Genomic DNA, 17395 nt, shown 5'->3' with positions numbered 1-17395 from the left:
GCCATAATGCCCTGGCTGAGGGGGGAGTCCAGACCTTCAAGTCCAGAATGAAAAAACTGGATGCAGACTATATTGCAACTAGATGATCACATTTCCTACTCAGCTATAGGACCACGCCACACACAACCACCAGTATCGCCCCCAAACAGTAAAATGAAGAGACATCTCAGGACACGTTTGAGTCTCATAAGGCTGAAAAGTCATGAAAAAAACTTCACTGCTGGAGAGACAGTTTTTGCAAAGAACTTTTGAGATTGGCCCAAAAGGCTATCAGGTAAAGTTAGTGCAGTGACAGGACCCCATTCTTATCACATATTGGTCGAAGGTCGGATAATTAGGAGACATGTAGATCACCTCAGGAAAAGGGAAACAGATCTAAAAGAAAGGATGCACCAAGCTTTCCCGTTGGAGTCTACACCACATGTGGAAGGTACTCCAGTTGGTTTGGAAGTGCCTGTCAGATCCGTTGAGCCTGAAAGAGTTGAAGAGACCAACTTACAGGTTCCTACTGGAGAGCCTAGTGGACAGATGACTCCTGATGGGGAGGCCTCAGATAAACTATCCAAAGTAATAGAACCATGACGTTTGACACGGTTGAAGAAACCTCAAGTGAGACTGAATTTATAAATAGTTTATTTTTGGAAATAGTTGATATATTGTAAAGATTGTGAATTGTACTTTGGAGTAAAGAGGTGGTGGGGGGGTGGAGATGTAGTAATCTGAGGTGCAATACACCTTTAAGAGAATGTGAGTATATTGACCACATGACTATATTACCCAATTGCTGTGTAACGCGGGCTACAACGTTCAACAGTTCAGAATAGGGTTTGGTTGGAGAAGCACACATGTTAGTGCTCTGTTACTTGTCTTAATAAACAGCATGTGCTTCATCTTCCATTGGTCTCTGCACCTGCAGTATCTTGTTTACCAACTCACTCACCAGTAGATAGGTCGCTTTGCTCAGCAAACACCTAACAGAAGGAACACAATGCCTATAAAATTCAGAAAGCTTATTAGGCTGACACATCCACAGAGATGACCGTTCTGCTGATCTCAATTTGATCTTAAAAAAACAATTAATTTTGAAGACAAACAGCACCAGTTAATATCATCTTATTACTACTTGCATTTTGGTGATAAATTTTGCAAACTTTCATTTCCTTGGTTCAAATCTTCTGATAAGCATTGGAACCACTGTGTTCGATGTTGGTCAGTCAGAAAATTGCGGAATTACCTGGTTATGTTTAAAAGTGACTGACTTCTAATGTAGCATCCAGAAGAATGAACTAAGGACAAAAACAAAGAACAAAGAAAAGTACAGCACAGGAACAGGCCCTTCGGTCCTCCAAGCCTGCGCCAATCATATTGCCCATCAAACTAAAACATTTTCCACTTCCAGGGTCCATATCCCTCTATTCCCATCCTATTCATGTATTTGTCAAGCTGCCTCTTAAACACGACTATCGTACCTGCTTCTACCACCTCCTCTGGCAGCGAATTCCAGACACTCACTACCCTCTGCGTAAAAAACTTGCCCCGCACATCTCCTCTAAAGTTTTCTCCTCTCACCTTAAATATATGTCCCCTAGTAATTGACTTTTCCACCCTGGAAAAAAGCTTCTGACTATCTACTCTGTCCATGCCACTCATAATTTTGTAAACTTCTATCAAGTCGCCCCTCAATCTCCATCGCTCTAGTGAGAACAATCCAAGTTTCTCCAACCTCTCCTCATAGCTAATAACCTCCAGACCAGGCAGCATCCTGGTAAACCTCCTCTGCACCCTCTCCAATGTCTCCATATCCTTCTGGTAATGTGGCGACCAGAATTGCACGCAATATTCCAAGTGTGGCCTAACCAAGGTTCTATACAGCTGCAGCATGACTTCCCAGCTTTTGTAGTCAATACCCCGCCGATGAAAGCAAGCATGCCATATGCCTTCCTGACTACCTTATCCACCTGCGTTGCCACTTTCAGTGACCTGCAGATCTATACACCCAGTTCCCTCTGCCCGTCAATGCACTTAAGAGTTCTGCCATTTACTGTATAATTCCTACATGTATTAGACCTTCAAAAATGCATTACCTCACATTTGTCTGGATTAAACTCCATCTGCCATTTCTCCGCCCAAGTCTCCAACCGATCTATATCTCTTTGTATCCTTTGACAATCCTCTTCACTATCTGCAACTCCTCCAACCTTAGTGTCGTCTGCAAACTTACTAATGAGCCCAGTTACATTTTCCTCCAAATCATTTACGTATATCACAAACAGCAAAGGTCCCAGCACTGATCCCTGTGGAACACGACTAGTCACAGCTCTCCATTCAGAAAAGCACCCTTCCACTGCTACCCTCTGTTTTCTATGACCAAGCCAATTCTGTATCCATCGTGCCAGCTCACCTCTGATCCTGTGCGACTTTACCTTCTGTACCAGTCTGCCATGAGCGGCCTTGTCAAAGGCTTTACTAAAATCCATGTAGATAACATCCACTGCCCTTCCATCGTCAATCATCTTTGTCACTTCCTTGAAAAACTCAATCAAGTTAGTGAGACACGACCTTCCCTTCAAAAAACCATGCTGCCTCTCACTAATACACCCATTTGTTTCCAAATGGTAGTAAATCCTGTCATGAAGAATCTTCTTCAATAATTTCCCTACCACTGATGTAAGGCTCACCGGCCTGTAATTTCCTGGATTATCCCTGCTACCCTTCTTAAACAATGGAACAACGTTGGCCATTCTCTAGTCCTCTGGGACCTCACCCGTAGCCAGTGAGGATACAAAGATTTCTGTCAAGGCCCCAGCAATCTCCTCCCTTGCTTCCCTCAATACTCTGGGGTAGATCCCATCTGGCTCTGGTGACTTATCCACCTTAATATTCTTCAAGATGCCTAACACCTCCTCTTTTTTGATCTCAATATGATCCAGGCTATCCACACACTCTTCCCCAGATAAATCGACCGCTAAGTCCTTCCCTTTGGTGAATACTGATGAGAAGTACACATTTAGTATCTTTCCCATTTCTTCTGGCTCCACACACAGATTCCCACCTCTGTCCCTGAGTGGGCTTACCCGCTCCCTCTTGCTTTTTACATATGTATAAAAGGCCTTGGGATTTTCCTTAATCATAGTTGCCAATGACTTTTCATGACCCCTTTTAGCCCTCCTGACTCCTTGTTTAGGTTTCTTCCTACTTGCTTTATATTCTCCATGGGCTTCAGCTGTTCCCAGCCTTCTAGCCCTAATGAATGTTTCCCTTTTCTCTTTGACTAATCTCACAATATCCTTCATTATCCAATGTCCCTGAAACTTGCCATGCTTATCCTTCATCCTAGCAGGACCATGCCGGTCCTGAATTCTTATCAACTGACGTTAGAAAGCTCCCCACGTCAGTTGTTGATTTGCCCTCAAACATCCGCCTCCAGTCTAGATTCCTCAGTTCCTGCCTAATATTGTTATAATTAGCCTTCCCCCAATTTAGCACCTTAACCCGAGGACTCCTGTTATCCTTATCCGCCAGTACCTTGAAACTTACTGAATTATGTTCACTTTTCCCAAAATGCTCCCCTACTAAAACTTTGACCACCTGGCCGGGTTCATTCCCTAATACCAGGTCCAGTATTGCGCCTTCCCTAGTTGGACTATCTACATATTGTCTCAGGAAGCCCTCCTGGATGCACCTTACAAATTCTGCACCATCCAAACCCCTAGCACTAAGTGATTCCCAGTCAATATAGGGAAAGTTAAAATCACCCACCACAACAACCCTACTGCTTTTACATCTTTCCAAAATCTGCTTACATAACTGTTCCTCAATCTCCCGCCAGCAATTGGGAGGCCAATAGTAAACCCCTAACATTGTGACTGCACCCTTCTTATTCCGGAGCTCTACCCATATTGCCTCGCTACATGAGCCCTCCGACTTGTCCCCCTGTCGTACAGCTGTGATATTCTCCTTAACCAGCAGTGCAACTCCCCCACCTCTTCTACATCCCTCTCTATCTTGCCTGAAACATCTAAATCCTGGAACGTTTATCTGCCAATCCTGTCCATCCTTCAACCAAATCTCTGTAATAGCAATAACATCTTAGTCCCAAGTACTAATCCAAGCTCTAAGCTCATCTGCCTTGCCTGTAATACTTCTTGCATTGAAACAAATGCATTTCAGACCCCCAGTCCCACTGTGTTCAATTATTTCTCCCTGCCTGCCCTTCCTCTTAGTCCTACTGGCCATATTCACTAGTTCCCAGTCATTTATTTCACCTGCTGACCTATTGCTCTGGTTCCCACCCCCCGCCATACTAGTTTAAATCCACCCGTGTGACACTAGCAAACCTCGCAGCCAGGATATTGGTGCCCCTCCAGTTTAGATGCAACCCGTCCAAGAACTCGCTTAGTGCAGAAATCCACACGGGGTCCTGCAAAGAGAACTGACACAGAAGCTACACCTGTTTTTTATGGCACTAATTTAAAATTTCCAATGTGATCACAACTGGATCCAAACTGAGGTGGGACCAGAAAAAGAATGGCCCACGTCTGAAAGTCCTGCCTCTGCTTCCATCCTCAGCCATTTTCATGAGGGCTGGGGAGGGAGTGGGCCCCACAATAACATCCTATTAAAGGAGCAATAGAAAGTGTTCTGGGCTGATTTTTCATTTTCATGGAGCAAGATTTTGACAGTAGTCATGTTTTACTCCAATTGAACGTCGGCATGAACCATAGATTATAAGCAGGAAGAGTTTAAAAAGTAAGTAAAATGGTTTTGTGTCTGTAGTAATTATTGTTCTTATATACACAGGACTGTTGCTAAAAGAATAATCCTTTGCTGTGCGATCAGATGATCTGTGTAAACCAATGAGTTAGCAGTGTAGGGAACCTCTTAGAGAGAATTCTTCTTTAGTTATAGAGTTTGATGTACACATGTAGTTGCTGCTGTTGTCTTGTAAATAAAGTTAAATGTGTCCACCAAGAAAAGTTGCCTGGAAGATCAGCTCTATAACAAACTGGCAACAAATCAGTTCCGGTACTGCCCCTTGCACAGTGATTCTGAGTATCTAAGTTCATTAAAAAGGAAGGAAGATATACTCAACTGAGATACCACAGTTTAGCAGATGACAGCCACAGATGACTGGTCTCAATATACAGAATGTCTTACATTATTCTTTCAAGCCAACAAAATCACGGGGTAGGAAAAGCGGTGAGCAAATCTCCTGAGTATTTGCAGAAGCGAGACCTACAGTTTAATTCAAAGTGTGACGGCCCCCAGTGCCCTAAAATCGAAGACCTTCAGTGAATTAGTGCACCTTGTTAAGGAAACAGCCCCTGCTAACTGAAAACTTAGAGGAAACAGCTTAGTAGCAAAGTCAAAAATTATTTTTTTATCGATGCGGAAACAATCATTCTCCTAACGACTGGCAATTTTAAAAGGTAGAGTGTTATTTTGTCACAAAAGTGGACACATATTGAAATATTGCAAAGTAAGTTTTAAACAGGCTTCCAGGCAACAAATGAAGTCCAATGAGCTATATAATGCAGAAACAACCAATTCTGACATTTATTCATTATTTACCATGCAAGCTGGGAAGACAGAGCCAATTATTATCACAGTGCAGGTGAATGGTAAACCCTCAAAAATGGAAGCAGACAAGGGTGTTTCTACTACTGCATAATAGAAGAACACACTTTCAGATATTTAAATAAAGTTGACCAACAGTTAAATTTGGAACAACATCTGCCAAATTGAAAACCAGGTAAAAGCTATCATCAGAGTAACTGTTCATTATAGGCACCAATTGTCACAACTACCAGTAATGGTGGTCGAAGGTGAAGGACCAAACCTTCTAGGCCGTGATTGGTTGAAAGAGATTTAATTAAACTGGTCAGAAATCTTCCAGTTGCGAGCAGGGGGACTGCCAGAGCTTCTAAAAAAAATGACACTGTCTTCAAGGGTGAACTGGGAAAAATCGAAGGCCTACAGGTCAATATTTACAAGGACCCAGAAGCAACCCTTCACTTCTTGAAAGTAAGACTGGCGCCATACGCCCTCCTGAGACAGAAGATTGATGCTGAGTTGAACTGGCTAGAGAAGCTGGGTATCACAAAAGCATTTCAGTTCTCAGAATGGGCAGCACCCATAGTCCCTGTCCTTAAACCAGACCAGACCATCTGGAACTGTGTGGACTATGAGCCAATGGTCAACAAAGCAGCCAAACTCGACAGGTACCCTATTCCCAAGATTGAAGACCTCAAGGCCAAACTAGCAGGAGGGCCAACGTATACTAAGCTTGACAAGAGTCATGCATATCAGCAACTGGAGCTGGATGATGCCTCCTGAGAATTTGTGACCATAAATACCCACAAAGGGTTATATCAATATACACGCCTGCCCATCAGTGTTTCCTCGACCTGTGCCATTTTTCAGAGGAAGATGGAGAGCTTACTACAAGGACTGCCTCAAATTGTGGTCTACCTGAACAATGTACAGATAACTGGATTCACAGAAAAGGAACACTTGGCTAATCTCGAGGAAGTCCTGAAATGATTTTTAGAAGCAGGAGTGCACCTAAAGAAGCAAAAATGCACTTTTCAGGCAAACCAAGTCATTTATTTGGGCCACTGGGTAGATGACCAAGGGTTACACCCTGTTGAAAAGGAAGTTAAAGCAATCAGAGAGGCACCTGCACCTAAGTACGCCTCTGAACTTAAATCATTTTTAGGGATGGTAAATTATTATTGCCTATTTCTACCAAATTTATCAACAGTTCTAGCCCCTCGACATTCAGTGCTAAGAAAAACCAGCATTGGGTTTGGGAGTTACCCCAAGAATAAGCTTTCATGAAAGTAAAACAGCTCTTGCACTCTTCAGATTTGTTAGTGCATAAGGAATTAGTGCTAACCTATGATACATCACCCTTTGGAGTCGGGGCAGTACAATCTCACAAGATGGATGATGGTACAGAGAGGCCTACGTATCCAGGATACTTACCACAGCTGAAAAAGGATATTCTCTGATCAAAAAGGAAGGTCTGTCAGTCATTTGTAGTGTAAAAAATTTCCACCAATACATGCATGGCGACATTTCATGGTAGTACCACGCCACAAACCACTTTTGGGTCTGTGTAGCGAGGAAAGGGCTATACCCACCCATAGCTTCTGCACAAATACAAAGATGGGCCCTAATTTTAGCTGCATATGAATACACCTTTGTACACAGACCAGGGGTTCATATAGTAAATGCCGATGCCCTATGTCACTTTCCTTTGCAAGAGAGCAATGACCATGTCCCAATTCCCCAAGAGCTTGTATTAGTGATGAATTTCCTGGATTCCTCAACGGTCTGTGCCAGTCAGATAAGAAATTAGACAAAGCGTGATCCAGTCCTGTCTCGAGTGAGACCTCAAACGTTACGTGGTTGGTCCAGGATCTGATTAATTGAACCCATTTTTCAACTGAAGACATACGATGAGCAGTCAAGATGGTATTCTATTATGGGGTGCATGAGTAGTAGTTCCCTCACAAGGAAGGGAACCATTCTTAGTAGAGTTACACAGTGCCAGTCCAGGAATCTCTCGAATTAAGACAATAATGCAAAGTTATCTTTAGTGGCTGGGGTTGACGGCGATATTGAAAAGGAGGTAGAACACTGTGTGCAATGTCAACAGCTACAAAGTTGCTGCTGGTAGTCCCATTACACTCATGGGAGTGGCCTGGTAGACCCTGGATGAGATTGCACATAAATTACGTTGGTCCTTTCTTTGGAACCATGTTTCTATTGATTATAGATACTTATTTCAAGTGGTTAGACATTTATGAGGTAAAGTCGCCAACATCAGGTGCTACTATAGAAAAACGATGTCAAATCTTCGCCATCCATGGATTGCCAGAGGTAACATTCTCATATAATGGTACCGATTTTACGAGTGCTGAGTTTCAACGATTTGTCAGCATCAATGATATCAACCACGTGAAGACTGCACCACACCAGCCGTCATCTAATGGACTGGCGGAAAGAGCAGTACAACCTTTTCATTCGGTGAAACGTTGGAATCTAGACTTGCTCATTTCCTATTTCACTGCAGAACAACCTCCCACACTCACAGGAGCAACACCTGCAGAATTACTGATGAAGTGCCATTTTCGAACAAGACTAAGCCTGATACTTCCCAATTTGAGGGCAAGGTGGAGAAAAGTCAAGGAAATTAAAAAGTGACTCATGATTTGCATAGTTATGAATGACAATTTATTGCTGCAGAAGCAGTATATGTAAGGAATTTCGGTGGAGAACCAAAGTGGTTACCTGGTTAAATAAACTCTGTGACTGGACCATTGTCATACCACGTTCAAGTGGAGGGCCAGGGTACCCATAAGCATGGGGATCATTTAAGAAAAAGGGAGATACACCAACAAAATGATGTTCCACCTGTAACAAGTGTTGAACCTGTGATTCCTGTTGAAGTTTCTCAACCAAGGACAGACATGCCCGATGTCTCTGTCAGAGTGGAAGACACTGAACTGCCTGTGCCTAATGAGGTACCTAATGTTAATGTGGTTCCAGAGAATGTGGTTCCTGATGTGGGAGTTGTGGAGCTAAGACGTTCCACACAGATCAGGAAACCATCTGAAAGTCTGAATGTGTAATTTCATGACCTGTGAAAATATTGTAATGTCATGAGATGAATATCCTTGTAAATACAAAATGTACAGAAAAGTTAAAGGGGGAGGAATGTAGTAGTTACGGTTCTGATAAACATAGGACTGTAGCCTTAAGAATACCCCTGTATTATAAGATCACATGATCTGTGTAAACCAATGAGTTAGCAGTGTGGGGAACCTCTTGGAGAGAGTTCTTCTTTAGTTAAAGCTTTTGATGCGCACATGCAGTTGCTGCTGCTATTTTGTAAATAAAGTTAAATGCATCCACCAAGAAAGCTCAACTCTACAAGTGTCCTTTACAGGTCATCATGAAATGCAGTAGTATGACTTGTAGCTGTGTTCATTAATGTGAGTCATGACAGTGCTGTGATTGGAAGATGTATCTGTAAAGGGTTAACTCTAATGATAGCTACTGAACATGTGCATAAGGAGCTATATCCCAGTGATGTCACTCACTGAGAAGAGATGAGTGTGAAGCATCTCCCACAGTAACTCCAGCTAAGTCTTGGTCTTATTCAACCTTTGTAAACAGTTAGCATGTAAATAAATGTTTTTGAACAAAAGATCCAGCAAGATCTTTTGGAGAGTAAGAAACCAACAAATCCCAAGATAATTCCTTAAACAATGTGCTTGCCAGAATGTTACTTCTGCCAACTGACAAGCTGACAAGTAAAAGATCAACATTGTAAATGTGAATAAGTTTTCTGAATCGTTCCTTTGATGGATAAAAAGGTAGAGTACATTTCACACTATTGAAAGAGTAGTCTGGTATGATAACAATTTGTAAATGTTTAATCTTTTTCCATTGCTCTTATGTATTTAGTCTAGCCATCTATTGAGGTAGCAGTTCCAAAATCTCTTTGTTTATTTAAGGAGTTTATGGACAGTTGGCTGCAATCCAGCTGCCTAATCAATTTACAAGTGCTTGACTCTGTTTACATAGATGGTTGAAGAGTATGCTTATTTACTTAGAGAATTTTATGGGCTATTCAACAGCTTCCTACTGTAATGATATGACTTGTAAATTTTGTTCATAAAGTGGATAATGGGTAAGGAGGGCAAAGGTGAGGGTGATGAGGGGGTTGAGTGTTGGCGGGGGGCGGGGGGCGGGGCGGGGGGGAACGGTGGACGTTGAATGTGGTCAAAAGATTGAACTTCTTATAGGTGAGCCACTGATTAAATCGGAAGCACTGGGCCAAAGTATTTTGGAAACAAAGGCGAGCTTTTTACCTGACCCCTCTGGACTCAGCCTGTCTTCATTTCTACCTGAGGCATGTCACTTCTGGGGACATGCCTGTCTCTTGGCCACTTAGGGCCTAGGCCCCTTGGAAAATTCCACCTCCTGGCAGTCTCAAGAAAGAGGCGGGACTGCATTTGTAGGATTATTTCCAATTCCCGATTCCCACATCCAACACGAAAATCTGAACCAGAGAGACAGACAGAGAGATACACTTACAGGAAATAATTCCAAAATATCAAAATTATTTTTAAATAGATCTCTGAGGATGTTACAAACCAATGCTATCATACCAGGCATGCCCCAGGCCACCTGCATTCAGTACAATCAGATACATGTCCTCCCTTTCCTCGCAGATCTGACAGGTACCAAGAAATCAGCCATGAGTCAAACCCATATTCCATTTCCCTGCTAGTTCTGCCAGGTCTATGTTTCCCAGACTTAAGAATATACCTATGTTAAAATGAGGATATTTATTCAAGATACTCCCCGCAGTCAAATAGCCTGCTGTTCATTTATCATCTAGGTTTGCATGTAGGGTGGCCAATGAGGTAAGGTATTACTAAACAAACATTTACACATTCAGGAAAAGAGGGGAAGAAACTGGAAAAGCAAATATAAAAATCATGGAACAGAAATACAGAACACTAAGCCAATTTTGGGCTACCTTTCTCATATTCACCATAAGAAAACTTATCAAATAATCAAGAAACCCAATTCCAGAATCTGTCTAAGTCGTTTTCTAATTTCAATCAGTACCTCTTGCATATTATCAAATTAACTGTTTATTCTCAGCTTCAAAAAGGGCTAAAAATGGAACACATAGGTAAAGGAAATTCATACATACGTATACACACTTTTACACTTTGATAAAATGGACAAAACCATACAGCTTCAACCCCCCAAAAACAGTAAAAATCTCAAATATCCAGTAATGAAAATGGAACTTCACTTACTCAGCCACTGAAAAGCAGTGGCTTGAATATTATCTCCAACATGGCATAAACAGCTCTATTGTTCTAAGAGACTGCATTCCACCCACTTGCTGTAAATTACTTGCTGGTGGGTTAATGGTGTTATTAGATCAATGACAGAATAATTTCATATTCAAGTGCTAAAAAAATGCATTAAACATTTGTCTGCTATCCCACTACCAGTAAATTCTAGGATGTCATATTCGATGAAGTATGAAAATTTCCTGGTGGTTGTGTACACAAGTTTGATGTTCCTGGGCTAAGTTTGCCTATGAAGACAATATATTGGCATTCCCCTAAAATGGTGGGTGCAAACAGTAATTTATTTACTGATTGGAAATCCGAGAGCACTGATGGTTCTGTAGACTGAAAATAGCAAGTAGACAGCTGGAAAAGGCACATTACAACATTAGGCAGAGACGTTCGCACGGATCACCCAGTAGGGTATTAACATCTACATAAGTGTAGTCAATAACATTTGTTTGGAAACATAAAATGTTAAATGACCTAACAGTCTCTGTAAACACACATTTGGATTTTGCTGCATCAGTGAACCACAAGTTTAACTTTACAAACAATCTCATCGGTAAATAAGCATTTCAATAGCTTCCAGCAAAACAGATTAAATACACAACTAAAAAGGGCTTCCAAATAACCCACATTATCTGAGAGAAGATAAAAGCAAAAAGAATCATACGGACTTGAAACATTAACCATGTTCCTCTCTGCAGATGCTGTCAGACCTGCTGAGTTTTTCCAGGTATTTTTTTTTGTTTATCTGAGAGAAGTGTGGATTACACGAGTTCATTGAATACACACCATATCAAGGCTATATTTTAATAGGTTTCATTAGACTAATAGCCCTTTTAAGCTCAAGCTTTGTTCTGGAACAAGGTTGAACATTCACATCTACATTTCCTGATGCAGTGAAGCTGCCCTAGTTACACAAGTCATTGCTAAATTCGTGTACTTCAAATATTATATAAAATTAGGACATGTTGCAGGATGTGTATGTACATAAGAAACTGAATTTATATGCAATGCATTTGTGTGCAGAGTACTTGTATCATTTCACTAGATTTAATAAGGGCAGCAGAAGGTGGGGAAAAAATCTACCAATTTTTATTCGTTTCACAAACAGCTCATAATTTTACTCCACCAGAGCAATTACTACTCCCGGAGCCAAGCATAACGTTGAGCTTGATCTTTTATATCTGGGCCTGGATTTTCAGGCGGTGGGCAGGCTCGGCAGGAGTGGGCAGGGGGGGCTGTGGAGCTGCTTGCTGCCCATGATTGGCTCCATGCGGCCATTTTACCCGGGCGGGCTACCTGTGCTGGCGAAGGGAGAAGGGAGAGTCAGGTCCATGCTCTTTGGCGCATGCACACGAAAGAGCACCTCAATCTCCCTGAGGCACGGAGCTCGATTTTGAAATAATTAAATAAATGGTTCAAAAATTTATTTAAACATGTCCCATCATGTGACTGTGTCATGAGATGGGACATGTTTTTATATTTAGGATAATTTTTTTATTTATTTAAAATCTTTAGGAAAGCTCATCCTACTCATAGATGAGGTTTCCTAAAAAAGGCAAAGGTTGCTTGGCCTTTCACGTGTCCATCAACCTTAAGGTTGGAAGGGCAGTGTTAACAATAAAATCAGTTCCTCCCTTAATGGCCTTAATAGGCCGTTTACAGATCAGTGGGTGCGCAGCCAAGTCTGGTCCCAATATCGTGGGACGCATGCCTGATGCCATCGTGTGTCATTTTACGCATCGGCGTGTTGGGCCCGTCCCTGTGTGCCAACTGAAAAATCCTGCTGCTGAATTCTTCACAGCAAGAATGCAGAAAGAACAATATTTGAAAATGTTATATAATTTTACACATGCCACAGGCACAGCAACGCAGCAACAGTGTGACACCAGGGGTGGAAAGAACACACAACCAGCTTTATTTATAACTAATAGCACAGTTGTACATTGTCAGCTACAGAATAGTTTACATAACTGTTGCCAACCAGACCAGCTGCTGTTATAATAATTTTACAATCTGCGTAAATGTCTCAGCAACACCTCTGATATAAATTGCCTCTCACACTAGAATTAAAACTGCAACAAAGTCAGTTTCACTGAGCCAGAACCTTTTGTTATATATTTTTCACCGAAACAGACAATTCTAAGTGAGAGGCCACATTTTCTTTTGATCATAACAAACAAAAAGTTTATCTTTCATTAAAGTTTCTAACCTACTATTAAAATCTCAGTTCCAAGTGGTTTACAGCTGTCATTCCCAACAACATGCTCAAAAAAATGAAAATTAATCATAAAGTCCATGCAAAACCATCATATTTAAATGGTGAACAATCCACTTAGTCTTTATAAATTTTGGAATTTTTTTTTTCAAACCATTGGCAGTGTGCAAAACTTATTGACCAATGGCAAAGATGAAAAATCCATTATATAGGCTAGGTCAGTACTCCAATGGAGAGAGAGAGGCACAAAACAATTGGGAGAGTATAGCTACCAACAACACAAGAGGAAAAGAGGAAAAGAATGGAAGAAAATAAAAAGGTCCTGCATTTGTGTAGCTGATTTCTCAGTGGTCCCAAAACATGCCACAAACATTGAAGTAGTTTTGAAGGTGCAGCTGTAATATAGGAAAATGTGCCAGCTGATTTGCATGCAGCAAGATCTCAATGAACATGACTTGAATTGGTCCAAGTCGAATGGAATGCCTGATGTGGCAGCCATGGCAAAGGATGGTGCGTCCTGCAAGGAGTCGAAACAGTCACTGACTAAAGTCACCAAAAAGCTGCGCAGGAAGCAGAAGAGGTCACGCAAGCAGAGCTATTCCACTTAGGTGTACAGGGCGCTGACCCAGGTCCACCCTTCCACCAGGATCTTGTCCAAGGCTATGAGTGTTATGAATTTCTTCGTTGCCAACGTTTTCTAGTGCATCGCTTCCGAGGCTTCGCACCTCATTCACTACAACAGGCGCCACTCCATCTCAGCCAGGGTGATCCAGAGTGCTGCCCGCCTCATGCTGCCAGGGGAACTGGTCAAACACACCATCTCTGAAGGTACCAAAGCGGTCACTAAATACACCAACTCCATTTAGGTCAATCATTCTAAAGCTTATAAATTAAATGACCAAAAACCAATTTTTGGGGGTTAGTTGAGGGATAAATGTTTGTCTGGATACTACAAGAACTTTCCTGCTCTTCTTCAAATAATGCCATGGGATATTTTATTTCCATGAAAAAGTAAAGTTTAACAGTTCATCCAAAAGTCAGCATTTCAGACAATGTTGTATTCCCTCAGTAGCCCAGATTATGGGCTGAATTTTTTTGTCTCTTAAGGCTGAACAAATTGGCGTTGGGAGGATGAAATGGAAGGTGTGCAGGGCCACATTTTTAAATTTCCCCTTTGAGTTCTGCCACCTACCATTTTGGTTGGGTAAAGAAACGTTGCAGGTCATTGAAAAAAACACTTCAAAGAAAGATCAAGTTATTATAAGGTAATATGAGGACTGAGAGAGTTTAACAACCTTGAATTGAACTGAGCAGATGTCCCAGAAAAATGGCCTTCTAGCTTGCCAGCTTCACCATCCACCTGTCTCCTTTGCTGTTTCAGGCCACAGGAGACAGCGGCCCCAACTCCAACCCACACATGACATCCGGGGATGAAAATACCGGGTGAGTGGGCTGATCTTAGGAAGTCAGGATCACGACATGGGGGAAATGGCCCAACTTGCAGTTTCTGAAATGAAGGTGAAAATCTAGTCCATCATGTTTAAGTCTCAGGAACAAGGCTTGAACCCATGACTTCTGACTCAGAGGAGAGAGTACAACCATTGAGTCAAGATTAACACTTGATAACATAGCCTAATGTTTGCTAATTAGAAGTTCTGCTGCAGCATTCTTGTCAGTAGGTTTCACATGGTAATTAACAATATGGCTTAACAGAACACAGTTTAAATGTTCCCATTGTATATTCCTAATATCAACTGTGCTGTCTGAGAGATTTTAATGAGAGGCCTGAGGACATCCCTGGACTGATGTATTGTTGGCTCAAGATCAATAGAAACCAGACTAAATAATCCTCCACAGAAAGGACTGGAAAAAATCAGAAGAGGTACTCTGGGCCAAACTCAAGCACTTCCTTGGCACTGCTTACATAACACTGGCAAAAGGAAATAAACAAATCATTTATTCACCATTTTCTGCTGGAAACTCTACATGACATTGTGAGACAACCAAACTGAGGAGAAACAAAGAAAAATTGAACAAAATGGAACAAAGTCATAGCGAAGTGTCCTATCAATTCCTTCCTGTGGATTAGCAGTTTATATGTATACTCTGCTAAATTGCTCAACTCAAACAAAACTAAATTTGTCAACCATTCTACAGTTGCAGTTACTGGAAGCTGGGGTATGTACTCCATCAGTAATCCATGGGAAGCAGTCTGGACGTGCTGGCAGTAATGAAATTGGAAATATTCAGGGCCAGTTAGCAATTAGCAACTCTTGTAGGGAGGTATGAGTCTCACTGGGGCCTACAATTTTCACTTAGCCTAAATAGCCAAGTGGTTATGGTACTGGGCTTGTATCCCCAAGATCAAGAGTTCAAATCTCACAATGGCAAACTATGAAACAATGTAACTTCATCTGAATAGGAACAGATGGAAACGTGTTTTTACTCGAAAGAGTTACTGCAAAAAACTTGGGTTTTCTAGAACTGAAAGAGCACCTGAGATTTGGCAGCAGTGGGGAAAGATCTTAGTTTAGCAGGGGGTAGATGTCTGGATAAATCAAAGGTGGCAGTCGGGGGTTGGTGAGGGTAAGTGGTTGCAAATAGTTGACTGCCAAAATCATACAGATTGACATGGTTTCTGCAACATACCTAGTGACTTTAGCCATATCAGCAACACTGGTGATTGTTGTTGCAATACAAGAGAATACAAAATGACCAGCGCTATGTTAGCAAGAATGATAACCACCACACCAACACTGAAACAGCACAAGAGCATGAAGTGGCTACAGAGGTGGCAACTAGACTAGAATAGAAAGCACACAGCCACTGTTAAATACATGTTTGAAGGAGTAGCAGCATTCAAACCTGTGATAGTTTTACAGACAAACTCATTGAATAGATTTAGAGAATTTTATGAGTAATTTCTTATTACTCAAGTTTTATATGCTTGTTATGCTATAAATTATATTTTGGCTTTCTGTAGTCAGTTGGCTAAGGAAAAAATAATGTAGTTGAAAGCGACTGGAAACTACTTGAGTAAATTCTTTGCCCCATGCACTTGCAATTTCCTCATTGGCATTTGAAAAGAAATGATTTTATTGGTTGGTTTAATGTCGGTTGGCAGTTTGAGATTGCTACTTTTCCTCCTGATAGATTTTCCTGAATTACAGTCGTTAATTTAATTGGTAGCACTATTTCAGCCAGGCAGATGCAAATGCTGTGTGTTTGTGAGAGACTTAAGTATGACTGATACACAATAATTTGCATGTGAAAGAGATGGAAGAATGCAAGATTTTTAATTAAATAAATATTTAAGACTTTTTAAAAATTATTTTTCTTGCTACGTTGGTTGGGAATAAGAGTGAACTGCCCTTCAATTATAGCACTAGGGCACATGACTCAAAGTATTACAGGGGAGAAGGAGATACTTTTGCAAGATCAAAGTAAATTCACAAGGTGTTCATGTTTTAAAAATTGGATGCATCATGTGTTACTAGTACAATTAACATTAATTCTATAGTCCTGCAATCATCAATTCATGCTACACAAGCCCTATTTACATAAATGTGTCAAAGTCACTATGTTATTACACAGCGTTTCATATAATTCTATTGGCAACATTACTTTAGGAAATATTCTGTTTCTGTCAACATTTTCTAAAAATGCTTTCATCGAGTATATACTGTCAAATCATATCAATATATACTGGCTGTGGAGCTCCTGGAAGAAGCTGAAAATAATTTCTTCATAAACTTGTAGTAATCATATCACCATGGTTAATCCATTAGTTTGAAAATAATACATTAAAAACTCAAAGCTCACTGGAAGTTTGTGTCTGAAGTAATGCTCATTCTGGGGATAAAACTACAAACAAAAACGAGTCCTTAAATACATGTATATAACAAACTAACAGATTATGTAATTGCTTTAAGGAAATAATTTCCAGGGTTCAAATGATAATTGTATTTAAATAAATTAGACTTATATTTTCAAAGTTCTTGGTCACCTAAACTTCTCAATCTAATCATTCTCTGATCAATCCCAGCTTATTATCCTCTGTTTTGTAATTTAATATCAAATGATGCTGAAAATCTTTCAACTTTGGAAGCAAATATTTGGCATGGGGATATGCTAGGTGACATGAGGTAAACCTACAAACCTTTAAATTGATTTTTCTACCTATTTGCTTATCAAATAAAATGAGAATAATGTCATCTTATGGTGCATAGGTTGTTGGCTACAACAGTACATTCAAACAAATCTTCAATTTAGTCAATTAAAA

The sequence above is a fragment of the Carcharodon carcharias genome, chromosome 18, assembly GCF_017639515.1.
Source record: "Carcharodon carcharias isolate sCarCar2 chromosome 18, sCarCar2.pri, whole genome shotgun sequence".
Lineage (NCBI taxonomy): Eukaryota > Metazoa > Chordata > Chondrichthyes > Lamniformes > Lamnidae > Carcharodon > Carcharodon carcharias.
The sequence above is the reverse complement of the archived record's forward strand: the minus strand, read 5'-3'. Positions refer to the sequence as shown.